This window comes from Mobula hypostoma, chromosome 2 (genome assembly GCF_963921235.1).
Source record: "Mobula hypostoma chromosome 2, sMobHyp1.1, whole genome shotgun sequence".
Lineage (NCBI taxonomy): Eukaryota > Metazoa > Chordata > Chondrichthyes > Myliobatiformes > Myliobatidae > Mobula > Mobula hypostoma.
In genome coordinates, this window is record NC_086098.1 from 155,724,025 (window position 1) to 155,743,993 (window position 19,969).

Genomic DNA, 19,969 nt, shown 5'->3' on the forward strand with positions numbered 1-19,969 from the left:
CCTCACCTACCACCCCACCAGCCTCCGGGTCCAACATATTATTCTCCGTAACTTCCGCCACCTCCAACGGGATCCCACCACTAAGCATATCTTTCCCTCCCCCCCTCTCTCTGCATTCCGCAGGGATCACTCCCTACACAACTCCCTTGTCCATTCGTCCCCCCCATCCCTCCCCACTGATCTCCCTCCCGGCACTTATCCGTGTAAGCGGAACAAGTGCTACACATGCCCTTACACTTCCTCCCTTACCACCATTCAGGGCCCCAAACAGTCCTTCCAGGTGAGGCATCACTTCACCTGTGAGTCGACTGGGGTGATATACTGCGTCCGGTGCTCCCGATGTGGCCTTTTATATATTGGTGAGACCCGACGCAGACTGGGAGACCGCTTCGCTGAACATCTACGCTCTGTCCGCCAGAGAAAGCAGGATCTCCCAGTGGCCACACATTTTAATTCCACATCCCATTCCCATTCTGACATGCCTATCCACGGCCTCCTCTACTGTAAAGATGAAGCCACACTCAGGTTGGAGGAACAACACCTTATATTCCGTATGGGTAGCCTCCAACCTGATGGCATGAACATTGACTTCTCTAACTTCCGCTAGGCCCTACCTCCCCCTCGTACACCATCTGTTACTCTTTTTTATGCACACATTCTTTCTCTCACTCTCCTTTTTCTCCCTCTGTCCCTCTGAATATACCTCTTGCCCATCCTCTGGGTCACCCCCCCCCCGTCTTTCTTCCCGGACCTCCTGTCCCATGATCCTCCCGTATCCCCTTCTGCCTATCACCTGTCCAGCTCTCGGCTCCATCCCTCCCCCTCCTGTCTTCTCCTATCATTTTGGATCTCCCCCTCCCCCTCCAGCTTTCAAATCCCTTACTCACTCTTCCTTCAGTTAGTCCTGACGAAGGGTCTCGGCCTGAAACGTCGACTGCACCTCTTCCTATAGATGCTGCCTGGCCTGCTGCGTTCACCAGCAACTTTGATGTGTGTTGCTTGAATTTCCAGCATCTGCAGAATTCCTGTTGTTTGCCCTATATATTTATTTACATAAACACGCACTTATTCTAAAAACAAAACCTGTTGCATTTCATACAATCTCAGGATCGTCCCAGACCCACCAGTTTCACCCCGTATATATTTGTCAATGGCCCTCAGTTGAATGAGTTCCTACATGACAGATGATTGTGTGTCTGTGTGTACATGTGTGTGCGTTTATATGTGGGTGCGTGAGCCATCCAATCGCTACACAAGTTTTTAAATAGTATCATGCACCTTTCATTGCTGCTTTTTGCATCAAGGCAATATCATTAAAGAGAGATTTAAGTTATATTTTTATTTTATTCTGCACTCGAAAGAAAACTCATGAAAACTTATTACAAATCAGACTGTATCTTTAATGTGATTAGATAGCTGCTTCTGTGCGGTATTATTAGATATCAGCAATCTGGCAATAATCAAGAAAGCAAGCGGCATTTAATGAACATTTGGGGATGCATTTAACTGAGATTAGTTAATATTCGAGTATATTAATTATAACAATTATATAATTTAATAGAATGGCATTTGAAACTGACAAAACTTAAATGACGACTCTGATCGCAAATACTTATCTGCAGAAGAACAATGTTTTAAAATCATTTTAATGAGGGAAAGGACGGTGAAAAAAAGCCTTTCATATTGAATAAGTTGTAAATTGTTTTTAGATACAGCTGGATCTCTCGACCGTTGCCTCAAACGGATTTGCTAGAGCCTCGTGTTTAACCACACAGGAGTAAAGCTCGTGTGTTCTCCATTCTGCGGCTGGCAGAGTCAGGTAACTGCTCACACTGAACGTGTTGTCCGTTTCCTGCTGGACAGGGCTCATTTCAACGCCATCGCTTTTCGTAAGTCTGTCCACGGTCCACTCAATGTCCACAGCGCCCGGATTAAAACGGCTCACCAAACACACCAGTGTCGCTGTGCCTTCTCCCGTGATTTCTTCCGCTGACGGCCGGAGGACGGTGACGGCGGGGCTCGGAGGATCTGTTTAACACAAGGTGCTAGTTTAGTATGGGTAACTGTTCCTGTTAAAACATCCCTTTTGTTTAAAGTGCCTTTGGTATTTCGTGCATTCATTAATCTTAATGCATACATACTTCTTTTCAGTTTTCCCACTTCAATCTGTAAAATTGGACTGAAAAATTGCCCTCTTTAATTTCCCATGATGATTACTGTTTGTGACACTGGGTCACAATAAGTGCCGTGGCATAAAATGAATGATTTCGGCACGAGTTTTAATCAGTCTCCTAGGCATTGCATCCATTGAATTCAGGTTGAATAAAAATCTGAGGTTATTCCTGACTGCTAGTTGTGGCTTCCTTTGGCACCTAAGAATCCACCGACCTTAGATATCGTCACTTCATTCAGCCCTTCAGTCAGCAAGACAAGAGACAGAATTCTACTTCATGTTTTGCTTAAACTCGGGGATTAGTACAGGGGGTTCTCAACCTTTTTTTATGTCACGGACGCCTGCCATTAGCAGAGGGATGTGTGGACCCCAGGTTGGGAATCCCTAGAATTGTATATTTAATGCTTCTTAACCATCGGAATACAGCGTTCGCTTTGCGGCAATATTAAATTTACAGGCTACCTGTATAGTAAATCACTTTTGGAAAGTTTAACATACATGTTGAAATTTATACGCTTTTTTCCCGAAATATTATTTTTCCACTTGAAGAAAGTAATTCAAATCTGATTTGTGGAGTGTAGCGTATCTTTCTCCTTACACTCACCAGTAAGGAAACCACTTTCTTACCGTGTTCACGACGTAGGTGGTAAATAAACGGAATACAACTGTATTCATCGGAAATGGCTCCGAACTACGGCTCATCGTGGTTTACTTTCATATTTTAAAGTAATTTCTCGCGTAAAGTTGAAACGTTCGCTGTTCTGTGGTTCCATTTTTGGTGCCCTGACAAATTTTATGATAGATTAATTCCACTGCCCGTTATGCCGCTGTCTTTCAGGGCAGCAATGAAGATCCTTAATCTCTTTCTATAAAAACGGTCGCAAACAGGGGTAGAAGGATTCTTCATTGCTATAAAAGTTTGACCAGCCAGGGTTGCTGGCTTTGAGTTGAACCCCTGATCCTGGATGGCATATGTACCACTCTTAGTCTGGTCTCTACCCTTTCACCTGCTGGACATGGTTGACACTACCAAGCACCAAAGCACAAGCCCCGAACACTCGCCAACATAGTGGTCACTGAGCAACGCATGTATTCAAAACCTACGATAAGATGGTGGTCCTCTTGGGGGTTTATTTCACAACTGGCAGAATAGTCAGTCTGCTAAATTTGCACATGTTAACTTTTCCAAGGTAAGAGAGAAGTAATACTAAAGGTTGAAAACTGTAAAAAAAATACAAAAAGGCGTATGCAAAACACTGAAGGATTATTTTAACACCCCTTGGTGGTTTGATACAAACTTTTAACTGCTCAAACTGGCGGTAAAAAATATAAAAAAAAGGACAATGATTAATCAAGCAGTTAGTCTTCTCAGTGACATCTCAAAGAGTTTCCCTAGAATTGATGGAATAATTGTTGTTGGCATTCTGTTTCTCCAGGCACCGAAAGAATTCCCGTTAACTGCCGTGTTTATCATTATCCATGCGTCAGATGGCAATTATGGTACCAATTCTGTTATTTTTAGGAAAACGTAAGGAGACACACAAATAATTTTCGCAAGGTGTCCAATGATTTAAAAAAATCATTAACAAATGTTCAGCGAGTCGGACATTATCAGATACTGTGGAAGTTTTAGGGAGATTATACCTGATTGCATTGGAACGAAACGCCTTATTCATCTATCTTTCTTCATCTATGAAAGTTTATGATTTTAAAAGAATCATCCAGGGTCCAGTGATCAGTGGCGAGCAGATATCTTATGGTTTGTAACGGGCATCAACACAAATGGTATCATTAGCAAAGGTGGATGAGCGACAAAATCATAGATTAATCAAAATGCGGCAATGCAGGACTATACTCATTTATTAACGATCGGACTAATTCTTCACCTGGTTTGGCAATTATTAGCTCATCTTCTAGAATGCCAGCACAAATTAAAAAAAAAACTAGAGGGGCATTTGGAGTGTCGGGGGCGCGAGGTCTACTAAATTGCCAAAGGACCGTTACTAGAACTTGGATATTTGAAAAATGCCAAATTTGGTTTCGAAGCAACCATAAGATGACACAAATTTAACTATTGTTCATGTAAGTACCAAGAAGCCAAGCGCCTTGAATTGATATTTTACTTACTGCCAATTGCCAGCCTCGTTCCTTTGCCGAAGATTAAACTATTTTTCCAGACAGCACAGTAATAGTCTGCCGCATCTTACGACTGGACGCTCGATATTGTGAGTGTTGCCGTGTTGTCCTGATATTGAGCCACCGAAACGGTTCGGAACTCCGGAGCCTCTGTGAATGCTGCTCCCGGACCAATAGTAGAACAGAAACCGAGGAACTTTTTCGGGAATCTACTGGTACCAGTAAACAGTGCTACTTCCTAAAGAGGTTCCAGACAAGGTGCAGGGTATTTGAACGTTCTGCCCCGGGGATGTGGATTTAGAAGGTGGCTGATTCAGTGCAACTTCCGCGTTGGTATCTGGAAACACTTAGTGGGAAGAAACAATGTACCGAGATTAATATTAGAGTAATGCCAGAAGTGCGAGCAGAATATCATTGAATGGTATTCGAGATTCAATAAAATATCCATAGAAAATACTCACATATTGCAGTGAACACCAGCGTACTGACCGCAGGAACCCAGAAAGACAGTGTAATTATTTGAGTGAAGCTCACACAAGGTGCGGCCGTTAAATGGAGTCTCAACTTTTCTGCTCGCTTATGAATCCTGTGACGAGGTGGCACTGCGTGCTCCCTATATATGCCAATCAGTTCAAACAGAATGGCACCTTGACACCAATCACAAGTTGCCAACTTTCTCGAGTGTCAAATTATTTTCAAGTTGTTAGCCGGATAAGTATTTGGTTTCCAGTTGCGTCTTACGCCAATGTATTTTAGATAAAGAATTTGTCCTCTTGCCCCATCAGTTGCACACTATATTTAAAATGCGCGAAGCTTGCATCATGATCAAAGATTGTTTTTCCGTGAAATTTGAAAGAAAGAGATGAAGAAAATAAATACTGGCAATTATAAATGGATCTGTAGAGTTGATAATAAAGTCCAAGCCGCTTGTCTGTATATTTTTTTAGAAAACTCACCACTGCCAAACAGATGTAAAGGGTTTGCAATGATTTTGAAAAGCCTATTTTCCAGCAGCACCCTAATCACTCACTTTACTGAAGATATTCAGAAGGAAAATTGAGAAATGTATTGAATCGACAAGACATCTTATTGCGTGTTATGAATAATTAAAAGTGGATCAAATGATTCAGTTGGTGCCGTGGGTGGTTCACTATAAATTCTGCCAACCTTTGGTCAAGATTGGGAACTATATTTACATGAAACCACAGGTGCCTTATACCATAGAATATATATATAGCTGTGGCGGGGTGAAGTTACGTCTCTACCGAAGGAGATGTGGAGCCTCCATCCCACCGCTAGCCTGCAGGTCACCCTAAAGTAATGTGTCGCAGCTGCTTAGCCCCACGATCAATCTCACATGGAGCAAGGGAACGGGCGGTGGATGGTCGTATGAGCATCTGGACCTGGTTATGCAACCACTGACACTAGGCAGACAATTCCTGAAGAGTATTGACAAAGGCTGCGTTCATCCGACTTGTAGAGCTACTGCCCAGGAGAAGGCAATGGCAAACCATTTCTGTAGAAAAAATTGCGAACAACAATCATGCCATGGATAATACCCTGATCGTCCGCGTCATACAACACTGCACATAATGCTGGTGATGTGTTTATATGAATTAAGCAGACATTCTTGAAATAAATGCTTTATTTTTTATGAGTCTCACGGATCAGGCAGAATTAGTGAACAGCGGAATAATTCTTAGGTCTTATTAATAGTTAAACCATCGAACATAGCAAACTTACAAAATATATCGGTTTGGGACATGAGAAACTATTCGCAGGATCATGATTTTTCAGAATCAGAATCAGAATCAGGTTCATTTTCACCGGCATGTGACGGTGAATTTGTTAACTTAGCAGCAGCAGTTCAATACCATACATAAACTAGCAGAGAGAGAGAGAGAGAGAATAATAAAATAAAATATAATAAAAAATAAATAAGTAAATCAATTATGTATATTGAATAGACTTTTAAAAATGTGAACAAACAGAAATGCTGTATATTTAAAAAAGTGAGGCAGTGCCCAAAGCTTTAATGTCCATTTAGGAATCGGATGGCAGAGGGGAAGAAGCTGAGTGTGTGCCTTCAGGCTTCTGTATCTCCTACCTGATGGTAACCGTGAGAAAAGGGCATGCCCTGGGTGCTGGAAGTCCTTAATAACGGACGCTACCTTTCTGAGCCACCGCTCCCTACAGATGCGCTGGGTAATTTTTAGGCTAGTATCCATGATGGAGCTGACTAGAGTTACAACCTTATGAGGCTTCTTTCGGTCGTGTGCAGTAGCCCCTCCATACCAGACAGTAATGCAGCCTGTCAGAATGCTCTCTATGGTACATCTATAGATCAAGTATTTCTGCTGGAGCTTTACATTCTCTAATTATTATCTCCTCGATTTTGCAATAGTAAAATTCATTCCTGTATGTTTTCCTTTCAAACACTCCAAAGATACGAGTATGGTGCGTTAAAAACAAATTCATTTCACTTAGAATATCGCGATAAACATGGCCAGGACAGCACGGGATAGATAGAAAGAAAAGCTGCGACACTGCCCGTCAGTGAGTAACAATCTTCAACAGATGATGAAAATTCTGCAGTAGCACCGCGCCCTGAAACTGAATATAGAATTTAGTGAAAGAGTACCATTGTTTCTTTTCCAGCATCTGAATCGACCTCCTCTTAGGAAATGAGACTTGGTAAGCGACTGAAGGTGGTGGTTAAGAGCCAGTGACCATAATTCCATTTGATTTTAAAGGAGTTTTGAAAAAGAGACAGGGTTAGTTCTCAAGTTAAAGGACTAAATTGGGACAAAGCAAAATTTGATGGGATTAGACCGGAACTCTCAAAGATCAATTCAGAGAAGCTGTTAGCAGGCATAGTGAAGTTTGGCAAGTCGGAAGCTTTTGAAAATGAGACACAGTGAATTCAGGACAAATATATTCCTGTTAGCGTGAATAGCAAGGTAGGTAGGATTCAGGAGTTCTGGCTGATGGAGGGAGATTGTCGTCTGCGAAGAGACAGAAATAGCCAGCTGAGATGCAGCAAAACCCGTTAGGAAAATGAGGACTGCTGGAGTCCAGTTAATTAAGAAATCAGGAGCGAAAAGGGACATAAGACATCCTTGGCAGATAAGTTGATTCTAAGAATTTTTAAAAATATATAAAGAACAAAAGAGCAACTGGGGAGAGAAAAGGTCCACTTTAGAAATAATTTGATCGTCCAGACAAAGGAGGACCTAATTGAATACTTCTCTCTACTTTAAAGAGGAAAAATCATGGAAGCTAGCAAACTCAAGGCCGAGCACAGTGATGCCCTGTAAGGTAATGATATTATGCAAAATCGTTATTTGTGTTTTTGAGGAGGATAGCGGTGGGTAACTCCTGGGATCGTGCTATCTATTTCAGAAAAAGTGTAGCAAGCTTGGGTGCAGTTTGCTGGACCTTTGCAGAGACTTTTGCATCTTCGTTAGCCACAGTTGTGGTTTTGGAAACCTATAGGTTGGCTGATGTTGCATCTTTATTTAAGAGAAACTTTAAGGATAAGCTACGGAATTACAGGCAGGCAAGCCCAACGTTAGTGTTGGGAAGGTTACTACAGGTGATTCTGCGAGACAGGATCCATATGCATATGCAAAGGCAAATGAATAATTAGGAATATTTAAAATAGTTTTGTGCGTGAGAAATCTCGACTCCCAAATTTACATGGCTGTTTTATCGATGTCACCAAAATGGTTGATGTAGGCATGGTAGTAGTTGACCACATGAAATGGCAGTCTTGAATTATAATGGGCGACTGGGATAATTTGGGACTGCTTTTCTTCGACGCAAGTGGGCTGGTATGACATTGTAGAGATTTATTACATAGTGATGGGAATATATAGCGTAAATGGCTAAAGTCCATTTCCCATCGACGCAGTGCCAAAAACTGGATTGGATGGGCTTAAGGTGAGAGGGGAATATCAAAGGAGACCTATAAGTAAACTTTCATCATAAAGGCGGTGACGATGTGGAAATACCTGCCAGAGGAATTGGTAGGCGCTGCAACAATTACGAAGTTTTAAAACCGTTTGGAGATGTGCGTAAATAGGAAATGTTTAAAGAAATACACGGAAAATGCCGGTGAATGGGTCCAGCTCAAGAAGACTCTTTAGTCGGTATAGACGAAATGGGCCGAAGAATTGGGGAGTTGGTCGCAATGCAGTGATAAATGCGTTTATCGATCAGCTATTGCATTGGTCGTTTGGAGCAGATGGGGCTCATTAACCGTGGTTGGCAGCTCATCTAGGAGAAGGAAAACTCTGATCTCAAACCTACTGTCATGGTCCGGATCGGGTTTCCCTTTCAATTTACTTTGTTTATGCTACGATCCGGACCATTGAATCCCTGTTTCCCTTTGGCTCCCTGTTTTCCCGTGTCCTTCAGGCTTGGTGATTAGAGGCAATTTACTCTTGGCTGAACCGGCAGTTTATAAGTCTTCGGCTTTCAGCCGTTCGGCACAAGAGCGTTAATGAAGTCACCGAAGGTAGTGCGAGCCAATGTCATCTGGCCGGAGCCTACTAAGTTTCTTGCCGGAGCAAGCCTAGTCTCTTCCCGAAGCAAGTGCCAGCAAGCCACCTTCCCTTGCCAGAGCGGGTCAGTCAAAGTTAACCCGCTGGGGTGAGTCAAGAGCTAGCCGCTGCTTGGAGCGTACTTGTGCCCAGTTATAGTACTGTCTATCGTTGTGTAGTCTCCGTATCCATGTACTCTGTCTAAAAGGGGCACGGCCCTGTAGCCTGGAAGGGTCCTGACCCTGTGCCAAGAATAGTCTCGACTCCGTCCTGTGTCTAAGCAGGATTCCCGGCTCAATGTTTTATGTCGTATTCTGAGTCTGTCCCGTGAATAAGCAGAGTTCCTGGCTCCGGAGGTTTTCAAGTATCAAGTCCTGGCTCTGGAGGTTTTCAGGTATAAAGCCCTGGCTCCGGAGGTTTCGAGAATCGAGTCCTGGCTCCGGAGGTTTCAGGTATCGTGTCCTGTCTTCGAGGTCCGTGTTCCGAGTCCTGGCTCCGAGGTCCATGTTCCGAGACCTGGCTCCGAGGTCCGTGTTCCGAGTCCTGGCTCCGAGGTCCGTGTTCCGAGTCCTGTCCCAGACCCTTAGTCCCAGCCTAGTCCAGGGCCCGAGTCCTTGTCCATTATGCTATTCCCACTTCTGCTTTGCTCTCCTTGTAACGAACAATAAACTCAATTTAGTTAACCTCAAGACGTGTTTGTGTCTTGCATTTGGGTCCGCCATCAATGTCCTCCTTGTGACATCTACGCTGCCTTGCGGCTATAGCCTCTCGTTGGGAAGGATTCGGAGTTAACTCTGAGGGAACAATCCGGGGCTGGTGTCCCTATGGCAGTCCTACATTGAGTTCAATGTTGATTGGCAACTACTGCGACGCTGCTGGTACCAAACTGTATCGGCCTCTGCTGTTCCTTTGGGTTCACCAGGTGCGCGGAAAAGGGAAGCTTGCTGCATGGGCAACAGCTTGCTCTTCAATTCGTGTGCACGGGCTTGCGTATCTGGAAAGCTAGGACACAATATCCATGGTCAACTATGACCGACCGAAGGCCTCGCCTCACCTCACTACATACTGTAGGTCTCTGTTATATCAGGGATGCACACCAGGCGGTGATTGTTGAAAACTCGCCTTTTCTGGCTTCATTGCATGGGATAGGAAGAAAGTTCCTTCGAAGCCTTAAGAAGAGCGAATACTCGTGCAGGTGATGGCGCGCGAATTGGTAGGTGTTTGGGTAGCGCTTTATGTTTGCTTAGATATCCAGGGTCATTTTGTTAAAACCCATGCAGCAGAGCGACGTCCAGTCTTCTTGTATAGTCAAGCACTTAACTGACGACATCTGTCTATGAAACTGGTAGTTCCTGTACAACTGGTAATCCACATTAAAATAAATATTAGATAATATAAATAAACAAATAAATAAATAAATAAGTGTGTGTGTGTGTGTGTGTGTGTATACATGTATATACATATATACATTTACACACACATACATACACACACACACACACACACACACACACACGCACGATTTGTAACTGCAACTGCTCAGCCAATTCCAGCACCGCAAGGTCTCAGTAATTTCAATGTAGCCAGTTAATATTGTTGATAGTTTTCAGTTATAAATATTGTTTAGAGCAATAATCTCTCTGTCCTCCTTCTCTTGAAAATAACTGCCAAAGGTCATGTACGGTTACCGCAACTACCTAATGGCGATTGTTTAACAGACATTCGGCACCGTTCTGCAATGTCAGTCCATGTTTGGCACTAGTCTTCAGTGTGGGACGTAAACCTGCAACTTCCCATCGGTGTGGCCTCAGGTCAAGCGACCAAGTATTAAATGTCTGACACGCGATTTGTTATCGTTCTTTAATATGGACATTTCTTTTTCATTCCAGGTGGAAAATTGTGCAGCCCTTCGATTGCTTTTCTTCCACCCGCGACTGAACAAAGCACTGAAGGACAGATGGCGACTCTGGTGTGGAACAACGTTTCCCCTGGACCGGTGGAGGTGGCCTGAGAAATGGACCATAATGTCGTGGACTGGTGTCCAGACAACCCGAGCCGTCCAGGATAGCGACCAGACCTGCACCATCAGCCGTTACCTCACGGTGACCGCCGCTGAGTGGAACTCAGAAGAAAAGTGAACTTGTGGGGGTATACTCGAGTCTCCGCGGAAGCGAAGCATCCAGAGATCAGGCTGCGTGTAAGGGGGAGCCGGTCGTTTGGGTTCGCGCTGTTATTTATGGTCGGGCACAGGAACATTCAACGAATATTTTCTTCCTGTTTGCAAGCGGATTTCCTACAGCCGTACTTCGAATTATGACAGAAAAGCCTTTCACTTTGTAAATGTGACCCAGAATCTTTTGTTACAAAAAAATAAAATTGTATTCTTCTGGCAACCTGTATATCTAGCGTGTCAGTGGTTGAGTATAATCGGACGACGGGCAGCTGATGCCGTGCTCTGGTTGTATCGGTTTTAACCATAAAACTGGGAAGAGTAAAACGGCATTTTGTCCTCCTGACATGTTTAGACATTCATCAAGTTCTGCTTGATATTTGACCTCAGCGTCATGTTCCTGGCCTTTGCCTTAATATTCAAAAATGAGTGATTTTATGAACGAAGTTAATAACGATGCCTCCAAAGGCTGGAGAATTACACCATCGATAGCACATTAAGTGCGTGTGGTTGAACGAGGAGCAGGCTGTGCCAAGGTGTCATTTCTGGGTACTTGAAATGCCACTAAGTCGGAATTCCGACAAAAGGGCCCGATTCCTTCTCACTTCTGTTCCTAGTAGTAAATTCTCAATCTAAGACTGGAGACATGATTATGGACTCATCATCTAGGAAAGTTTATATTTCCCTTTATACAACTCAGTTTTTTGCTACACCCCTCAAGCAATTGTGTCTCCACTGTTTTCAAGTGGTGATCCCGGCCCAAGATACAAGGCACACTCTACAGTGTAATGCTAGGTGACGTCCTTTCGGTTCTGCTACGGGTTCTTTCTGCGTTTTATTTGCTATTCCAAAGAGAAGGGAGGAGAAGATGGCGGCGCGACGCAGCGCGCGCGGCCTCTCCGGTGAAAATGATATCGTATTTGTTAAATAGGTGCCGTGCACAATCCTGATTTGATGGAAACAGACGTAAGAAACACGGAGGAACATCTGGAGAAACTTCTGAAATGCCCGGTTCGCTGCCGCTGCTACAGTGCGATCGAGAATCTCCGGAGGGGAAGGCCCCAAATCCCTGCCTTTGCCTGTTGCTGGCGGTTGGGGCTGGGGTCGAAGCGCTCGGCAGAGATGGTTCTCGGTGCTCGGTGTCGGAAGGCTGATCGGAGGCTCGAATTTTTCAGACGGACTGAGAGTCGGATTGTGGTCGGGTGCTTCCAGGATGCTGCATCGGCAAGTTTGCGGTGCTGGAAGCTCATGGCAGGGAGAGTTTTCTTTACTCTACCGTCTGCGTGAGATGTTGGGACCTTAGAGAGACTTGGAGACTTTTTTTTTACCGTGCCCATGGTCTGTTCTTCTATCAAATTACGGTATTGCTTGCATTGTTGTAACTATATGTTATAATTATGTGGTTTTTGTCAGTTTTTCAGTCTTGGTCTGTCTTGTGTTTCTCTGATATCACACAGGAGGAACATTGTATCATTTCTTAATGCGGGCATTACTAAATGACAATAAAAGAGGACTGCGTATCTGCATAATCTAATCTAAACTGTCTGGCATACAGATAGTTCCCAAAAATCTTTCAAAGTTTGAAAATTAGCACTTTGGATTGAATTACCAATTGCAATGGAATTGACTTTATTTCTTACATCTTTCACATACATGAGGAGTAAAATTCTTTACATAACTTGTCCGTCTAAATGTGCAATGGACAATCGTAGTAATTTACAATAATTTATAAGAAATAGAACAATCAATGTAACATAGAAATACACTCAAATCAGCGTGAGTTAATCAGTCTGATGGTCTGGTGGAAGAAGCTGTCCTGGAACCTGCTGGTCCTGGCTTTTATGCTGTGGTAAAGTTTTCCGGATGGTTTTAGCTGGAATAGATTGTGGTTGGGGTAACTCGGGTCCCCAATGATCCGTCGATTCCTTTTTTCACACCCTAACCCTAACCCTAACCCTAAATGTCCTGAATCATAAGAAGATCACAACTACGGATGCGCTGAGCTGTCCGCACCACTCTCGCAGAATCCTGCGATTAAGGGAGGTACAGTTCCCATACAAGGCAGTGATACAACCAGTCAGGATGTTCTCAATTCTGCCCCTGTAGAAAGTTCTCAGAATTTGGGGGCCCATACCGAACTTCTTCATGTCTGAGGTGAAAAGGGCGCTGTTTTGCAATTTCACCAGACAGCTGGTGTGTACAGACCGCGTGAGGTCCTCGGTGATGCGGATGTCAAGGAACTTAAAGCTGTTCACCCTCTCAACCCCAGATCCACTGTATCTTTTTACCCCCGGACTTAAAGAAGCTTGGTTTTTCATACATTTATATTCCACACTTACTTTTATATAATCATTGCTAAGCAGTTTGATTTATCTACATTTATATTCCTGTATTACGTAGTTACTAATAAATATTATTGGTTTATAACAATACAAGACTCCAAAGTGCTTTCCATCTCTGCTGGTTCTTTATTCCCGTCACGGGGTTTCTTGACACTCTTAACATTTTAGTTCAATGCCCTTTCATTAGAAAGTGTAAATGATTGAAGTATAGAGGATAGGGAGGGCAGAGAGAACAAAATAACTGTCCGGCATAGGATGAAGAGAAAACGAATGGCACACCTCATCAATCGCAGGTTTTAGAGTTACAGCACAGAACAGGCCCTTCCAGTCCAACGAGCCACACCGTCGAGCAACCTACCTATTTAAAACGAGCCTAATCCCCGGAGAATTTACGATGAGGAATTAATCTAGTAACGGGAACGTCTTTGAAATATGGGAGGAAACCGAAGCACCCGGAAGAAACAGACGCGATTCACGGGAAGAACGAACAGCTTCCTACACACAGCCCCAGAAATAAAGTTCGAAATTTGTTGTCGTGTTGCGCTGACCGCTACGCTACCCAGATGCCCAAGAGACACGGGCAAGGAGAGGTGAAAGTGAATACAGGAGCTTAGATTGTGCAAAATCACGTGTATCATTGGGAAAGCCTTCGCGGATCTTCCTCAAGATGAGCATGTACCCTCATTGTGCATATATTGTCAAGACAGTGGATCAACTGCGGTTCATTGCAAAATGCCGAACGGCATACTCGGACCAGTCAAGATGAAGCTAAACTTACGCACAGAAAATGCTAGGAATATTCAGCAGGGCAGGGAGCCCTTGTTTAAGAGAAGGTGTTACTGGCAATTTGATTCATCAGAGTATTCTGATGGCAGGTGTGGGGTCTGAAACGTAAATTCTGCTTCTTCTTCCACAGATGCTGCTTGAGCGGCTGAGTGTCCAGCATGTTCTGTTTCTGCTTTAGATTTCAAACATCTGGCGTTCATTGTCGTATGAATATGACGTGTGAAGCTACTGAAGACCTAACGCAAGATTATATGTATGCAAAATAGCAAAAAGGAAACCATCTTTTCAAGGGAATGCAGTGCTGAATGTATAAATACATCAGGACATTTAGAGGTTAAGAAGAAGGAGGTGCTCGGCCTCCCAATGAGTATTAAGGTAGATAGGTCCCCAGAGCCAGATGGAGGTTACCCCTGGTTATTAAAGGAGTCAGAAAACAAGATGGCTGGAGCCTTGACCAGTATCTTTGTGTAGCCACAGGCGAAGTCCCAGAGGACTGGCGAGTGATTAATGATGTACCTCTGTTCACGAAGAGAACAAGAGAAAGTCATCAGAACTATAGACCGGAGAGCCCCACGTCAGTTGTAGGAAATTGCGGGAGAAAACGCTTGGCAATAGGATATATGAGCATCCGGAAACCCATAGCGCAACTAGCGAAAGTCAACATGGCTTTGTGTGTGGCAGGCAGTGCCGTACTACACTGATTGAGTTTTTGACAAGGTTATGCGGTTTGTGATTTATATAAATGACATGGAGACTAAGCAATGTACTTCTCAGAAGACTAAGAGAGCACTTAAGAAGGAAATTAGGATGGATGAAAGAAGACATGAGGTTGCTCCAGTAGACAAAGCAAAGGAAATCCCCAGAGTTTCTACAATCGAACCGAGGAGAACCGAACTGAGGAGACTGGGGAAGAGGCGGTTGTCTCACAAATAGAGAAAACTTGGAGAAGTCTATGAGGCAGGATAGGCAGGTGATAAAGAAGGGACGCGCTCAGACCGACGGTTTGAGATGTGTCTATTTTAACGCAAGGATTATTGTGAACAAAGCGGATGAGTTTAGAGCGTGGATCAATTCTTGGAGCTACGATGTGGTGGCCGTTACAGAGAATTGGATGGCTCAGGACAGGAATGGTTACTTCAAGTGCGGGTTTTAGATGTTTCAGAAAGGACAGGGATGGAGGCAGAAGAGGTGGGGGCGTGGCACTGTTGATCAGAGATAGTGTCACGGCTGCAGAAAAAAGGTGGACATCATGGAGGGATTGTCTACAGAGACACTGTGGGTGGAGGTTAGGAACAAGAAGGGGTCAATAATTTTATTGGGTGTTTTTTATAGGTCACCCAATAGTAACAGGGATATGGAGGAGCAGATAGGGAAACAGATCCTAGAAAGCTGTAAAAATTGTCGTGATGGGAGATTTTAATTTCCCAAATATCGATTGGCATCTCGCTAGAGCAAGGGGTTTAGATGGGGTATAGTTTGCTAGGTATGTTCAGGAAGGTTTCTTGACACAATATGAAGCTGGGCAGGTCTCAGATCTCTCAGTGGGAGAGCATTTTGGAGATAGTGATCATAATTCTATCTCCTTTACAATAACATTGGAGACAAGATAGGAAGAGACAAATTAGAAAAGCGTTTAATTGGAGTAAGAGGAATTATGAGGCTATCTGGCAGGAGATTGGAGGCTTAAATTGGAAACAGATGTTCTCAGGGAAAAGTACGGAAGAAATGTGGCAAATATTCAGGGAGTTCTGCATAGGTACGTTCCAATGAGACAGGGAAGTTATGGTAGGGTACAAGAACCGTGGTGTACAAATGCTGTAATAAATCTAGTCAAGAAGAAAAGAAAAGCTTACGAAAGGTTCAGAGTGCTAGGTAATGCTAGAGATCTGGAAGATTATAAGGCTAACAGGAAGGAGTTTAAGAAGGAAATTGGAAGAGTCAGAAGGGGCCATGAGGAGGCCTTGGCAGGCAGGATTAAGGAAAACCCCAAGGCATTCTACAAGTATGTGAAGAGCAAGAGGATAAGACGTAAAAGAATAGGACCTATCAAGTGTGACAGTGGTAAAGTGTGTATGGAACCGGAGGAAATAGCAGAGGTACTTAATGATTTCTTTACTTCAGTATTATCTATGAGAAAGGATCTTGGTGATTGTAGTGATGATTTGCAGCAGACTGAAAAGCTTTAACATGTAGATATTAAGAAAAAGGATGTGCTGGAGCTTTTGGAAAGCATCAAGAAGATGTGCTGGAGCTTTGGAAAGCATCAAGTTGGATAAGTAGCCGGGACCGGATGAGATGTATTCCAGGCTACTGTGGGAGCGAGGGAGGAGATTGCTGAGCCTCTGGCGATGGTCTTTGCAACAGCAATGAGGACGGGAGAGGTTCCGGAGGATTGGAGGGTTGCAGATGTTGTTCCGTTATTCAAGAAAGAGAGTAGACATAGCCCAGGAAATTATAGACCAGTGAGTTTCACCACAGTGGTTGGTAAGTTGATGGAGTAGATCCTGAGAGGCAGGATTTATGAACATTTGGAGAGGTATAATATGATTAGAAGTAGACAGCATGGCTTTGTCAAGGGCAGGTCGTGCCTTACGAGCCTGATTGAATTTTCTGAGGATGTGACTGAACACATTGATGAAGGAAGAGCAGTAGATGTAGTATATATGGATTTCAGAAAGGCATTAATAAGGTACGCCATGCCAGGCATATTGAGAAAGTAAGGAGGCATGGGATCCAAGGAGACATTGATTTGTGGATCCAGAACTAACTTGCACACAAAAGGCAAACAGTGGTGTTAGACTGGTCATATTCTGCGTGGAAGTCGGTCACCAATACAGTGCCTCGGGGATCTGTTCTGGGACTCTGACTCTTCGTGATTTTTATAAGTGACCTGGATGAGAAAGTGGAGGGATGGGTTAGTAAGACTGCTGATGACACAAAGGTTGGAGGTGTTGTGGATAGTGTGGAGCGCTGTCAGAAGTTGCAGCGGGACATTGATAGGATGCAAAACTGGGCTGAGAAGTGGCAGATGGAGTTCAACCCTGATAAATGTGAAATGGTTCATTTTGGCAGGTCAAATATGATGGCAGAATATAGTATTATTGGTAAGACGCTTGACAGTGTGGAGGATCAGAGGGATCTTGGGGTCCGAGTCCATAGGACGCACAAAGCAGCTGCGCAAGTTGACTCTGTGGTTAAGAAGGCGTACAGTGTATTGGCATTCATCAATCGTGGAACTGAATTTAGGAGCCGTGAGGTAATGTTGCAGCTATATAGACCCTGGTCAGACCCCACTTGGAGGACTGTGCTCAGTTCTGGTCGCCTCACTACAGGAAGGATGTGAAAGCCATAGAAAAGGCACAGAGGAGATTTACAAGGATGTTGCCTGGATTGGAGAGCACACCTGATCAGAATAGGTTGAGTGAACTCGGCCCTTTCTCCTTGGAGCGAAGGAGGATGAGAGGCTAAGATGTATAAGATGTTGAGCGGCATTGATCATGTGGATAGTCAGAGGCATTTTCCCAGAGCTGAAATAGGTCCCACAAGAGGACACAGGTTTCAGGTGCTGGGGAGTAGGTGCTGCGTAGAGGAGATGTCTGGGGTAAGTTTTTTACTCAGAGAGTGCTGAATGCGTGGAATCGGCTGCCGGAAATGGTGGTGGAGGCGGATACGATAGGGGCTTTTAAGAGACTTTTAGAGAGGTACATGGAGCTTATAGGTAAGCCCTGTAATTTCTAAGGTAGGGGCATGTTCGGCACAACTCTGTGAACCCAAGGACCTGTATTGTGCTGTAAGGTTTCTATGTATATTACGAGTAAAAGGATAACAAATGACTAATTGGTGCTGTTTCCGATCAGAGTGGCCATGAAGCCGAAAGAGCTTGGGGAGATCACAAAAGGATTTTTTAGTATCTGTATTTACTCGGTAGACGGACACAGAACAAGGCAGAACAGCAGTGTGTTCATTGACGTAAGAGGAGGAAGTGCTTACTGTTTTGAGGCAGCTTAGGATGGCCATTTCATAGAAACATAGAAAATAGGTGCAGGAGTAGGCCATTCGGCCCTTCGAGCCTGCACCGACATTTATTATTATCATGGCTGATCATCCAACTCAGAACCCTGCACCAGCCTTCCATCCATACCCCCTGATCCCCGTAGCCACAAAGGACATATCTAACTCCCTCTTAAATATAGCCAATGAACCGGCCTCAACTGTTTCCTGTGGCAGAGAATTCCACAGATTCACCACTCTCTGTGTGAAGAAGTTTTTCCTAATCTCAGTCCTAAAAGGCTTCCCCTTTATCCTCAAACTGTGACCCCTCGTTCTGGACTTCCCCAACATCGGGAACAATCTTCCTGCATCTAGCCTGTCCAATCCCTTTAGGATTTTATACGTTTCAATCAGATCCCCCCTCAATCTTCTAAATTCCAACGAGTACAAGCCTAGTTCATCCAGTCTTTCTTCATATGAAAGTCCTGCCATCCCAGGAATCAATCTGGTGAACCTTCTTTGTACTCCCTCTATGGCAAGGATGACTTTCCTCAGATTAGGGGACCAAAACTGCACACAATACTCCAGGTATGGTCTCACCAAGGCCTTGTACAACTGCAGTAGTACCTCCCTGCTCCTGTACTCGAATCCTCTTGCTATAAATGCCAACATACCATTCGCCTTTTTCACCGCCTGCTGTACCTGCATGCCCACTTTCAATGACTGGTGTATAATGACACCCAGGTCTCGTTGCACCTCCCCTTTTCCTAATCGGCCACCATTCAGATAATAAGCTGTTTTCCTATTTTTGCCACCAAAGTGGATAACTTCACATTTATCCACATTAAATTGCATCTGCCATGAATTTACCCACTCACCCAACCTATCCAAGTCACCCTGCATTCTCTTAGCATCCTCCTCACAGCTAACACTGCCGCCCAGCTTCGTGTCATCCGCAAACTTGGAGATGCTGCATTTAATTCCCTCATCCAAGTTATCAATATATATTGTAAACAACTGGGGTCCCAACACTGAGCCTTGCCGTACCCCACTAGTCACTGCCTGCCATTTTGAAAATGTCCCGTTTATTCCCACTCTTTGCTTCCTGTCTGCTAACCAATTCTCTATCCACATCAATACCTTACCCCCAATACCGTGTGCTTTAAGTTTGCACACTAATCTCCTGTGTGGGACCTTGTCAAAAGCCTTTTGAAAATCCAAATATACCACGTCCACTGGTTCTCCCCTATCCACTCTACTAGTTACATCCTCAAAAAATTCTATGAGATTCGTCAGACGAAGGGTCTCGGCCTGAAACGTCGGCTGCACCGCTTCCTAGAGATGCTGCCTGGCCTGCTGCGTTCACCAGCAACTTTGATGTGTGTTGACTAATTAGGAATAGTCAACATGGATTTTTGCGTGGTTGATCATGACCAATCTTATAGAGTTTTTTTTCAGAATGTTATCAAGAAGGTTGATGAAGGAAAGGCAGTGGATATTGCCAACATACACTACAGCAAAGCCGACGACTGGGCTCCTTATGGGAGGTTGTCATGAAGGTTAAGTAGTTTGGCATTCACTATAATGTGGTAATCTGGATTAGATATTGGCTTCGTTGTAACAGCCATAGGGTGCTAGTAGATTTTCGCCTCTCTGAGTGGAGGCCTGTGACCTGTAGTGTACCTCAAGGATGTTTGTTATGTCCGCTGTTGTTTGTCATCTATATCAATGATCCGAACGATGGAAGATGGAGAACATGGTGGCACAAACACGAGGGATGCTGGAAATTCAGGCAACACACATCAAAGTTGCTCGTGAACGTAGCAGG

At 44.1% G+C, this 19,969-nt stretch overlaps 1 pseudogene; it reads right to left on the reverse strand.

The window, feature by feature from the left end:
- Positions 1-1,705: 1,705 nt before the first annotated feature.
- LOC134357581 (immunoglobulin lambda-1 light chain-like) lies at positions 1,706-8,151 on the reverse strand (annotated as a pseudogene).
- Between the last annotated feature and the right edge of the window lie 11,818 nt (positions 8,152-19,969).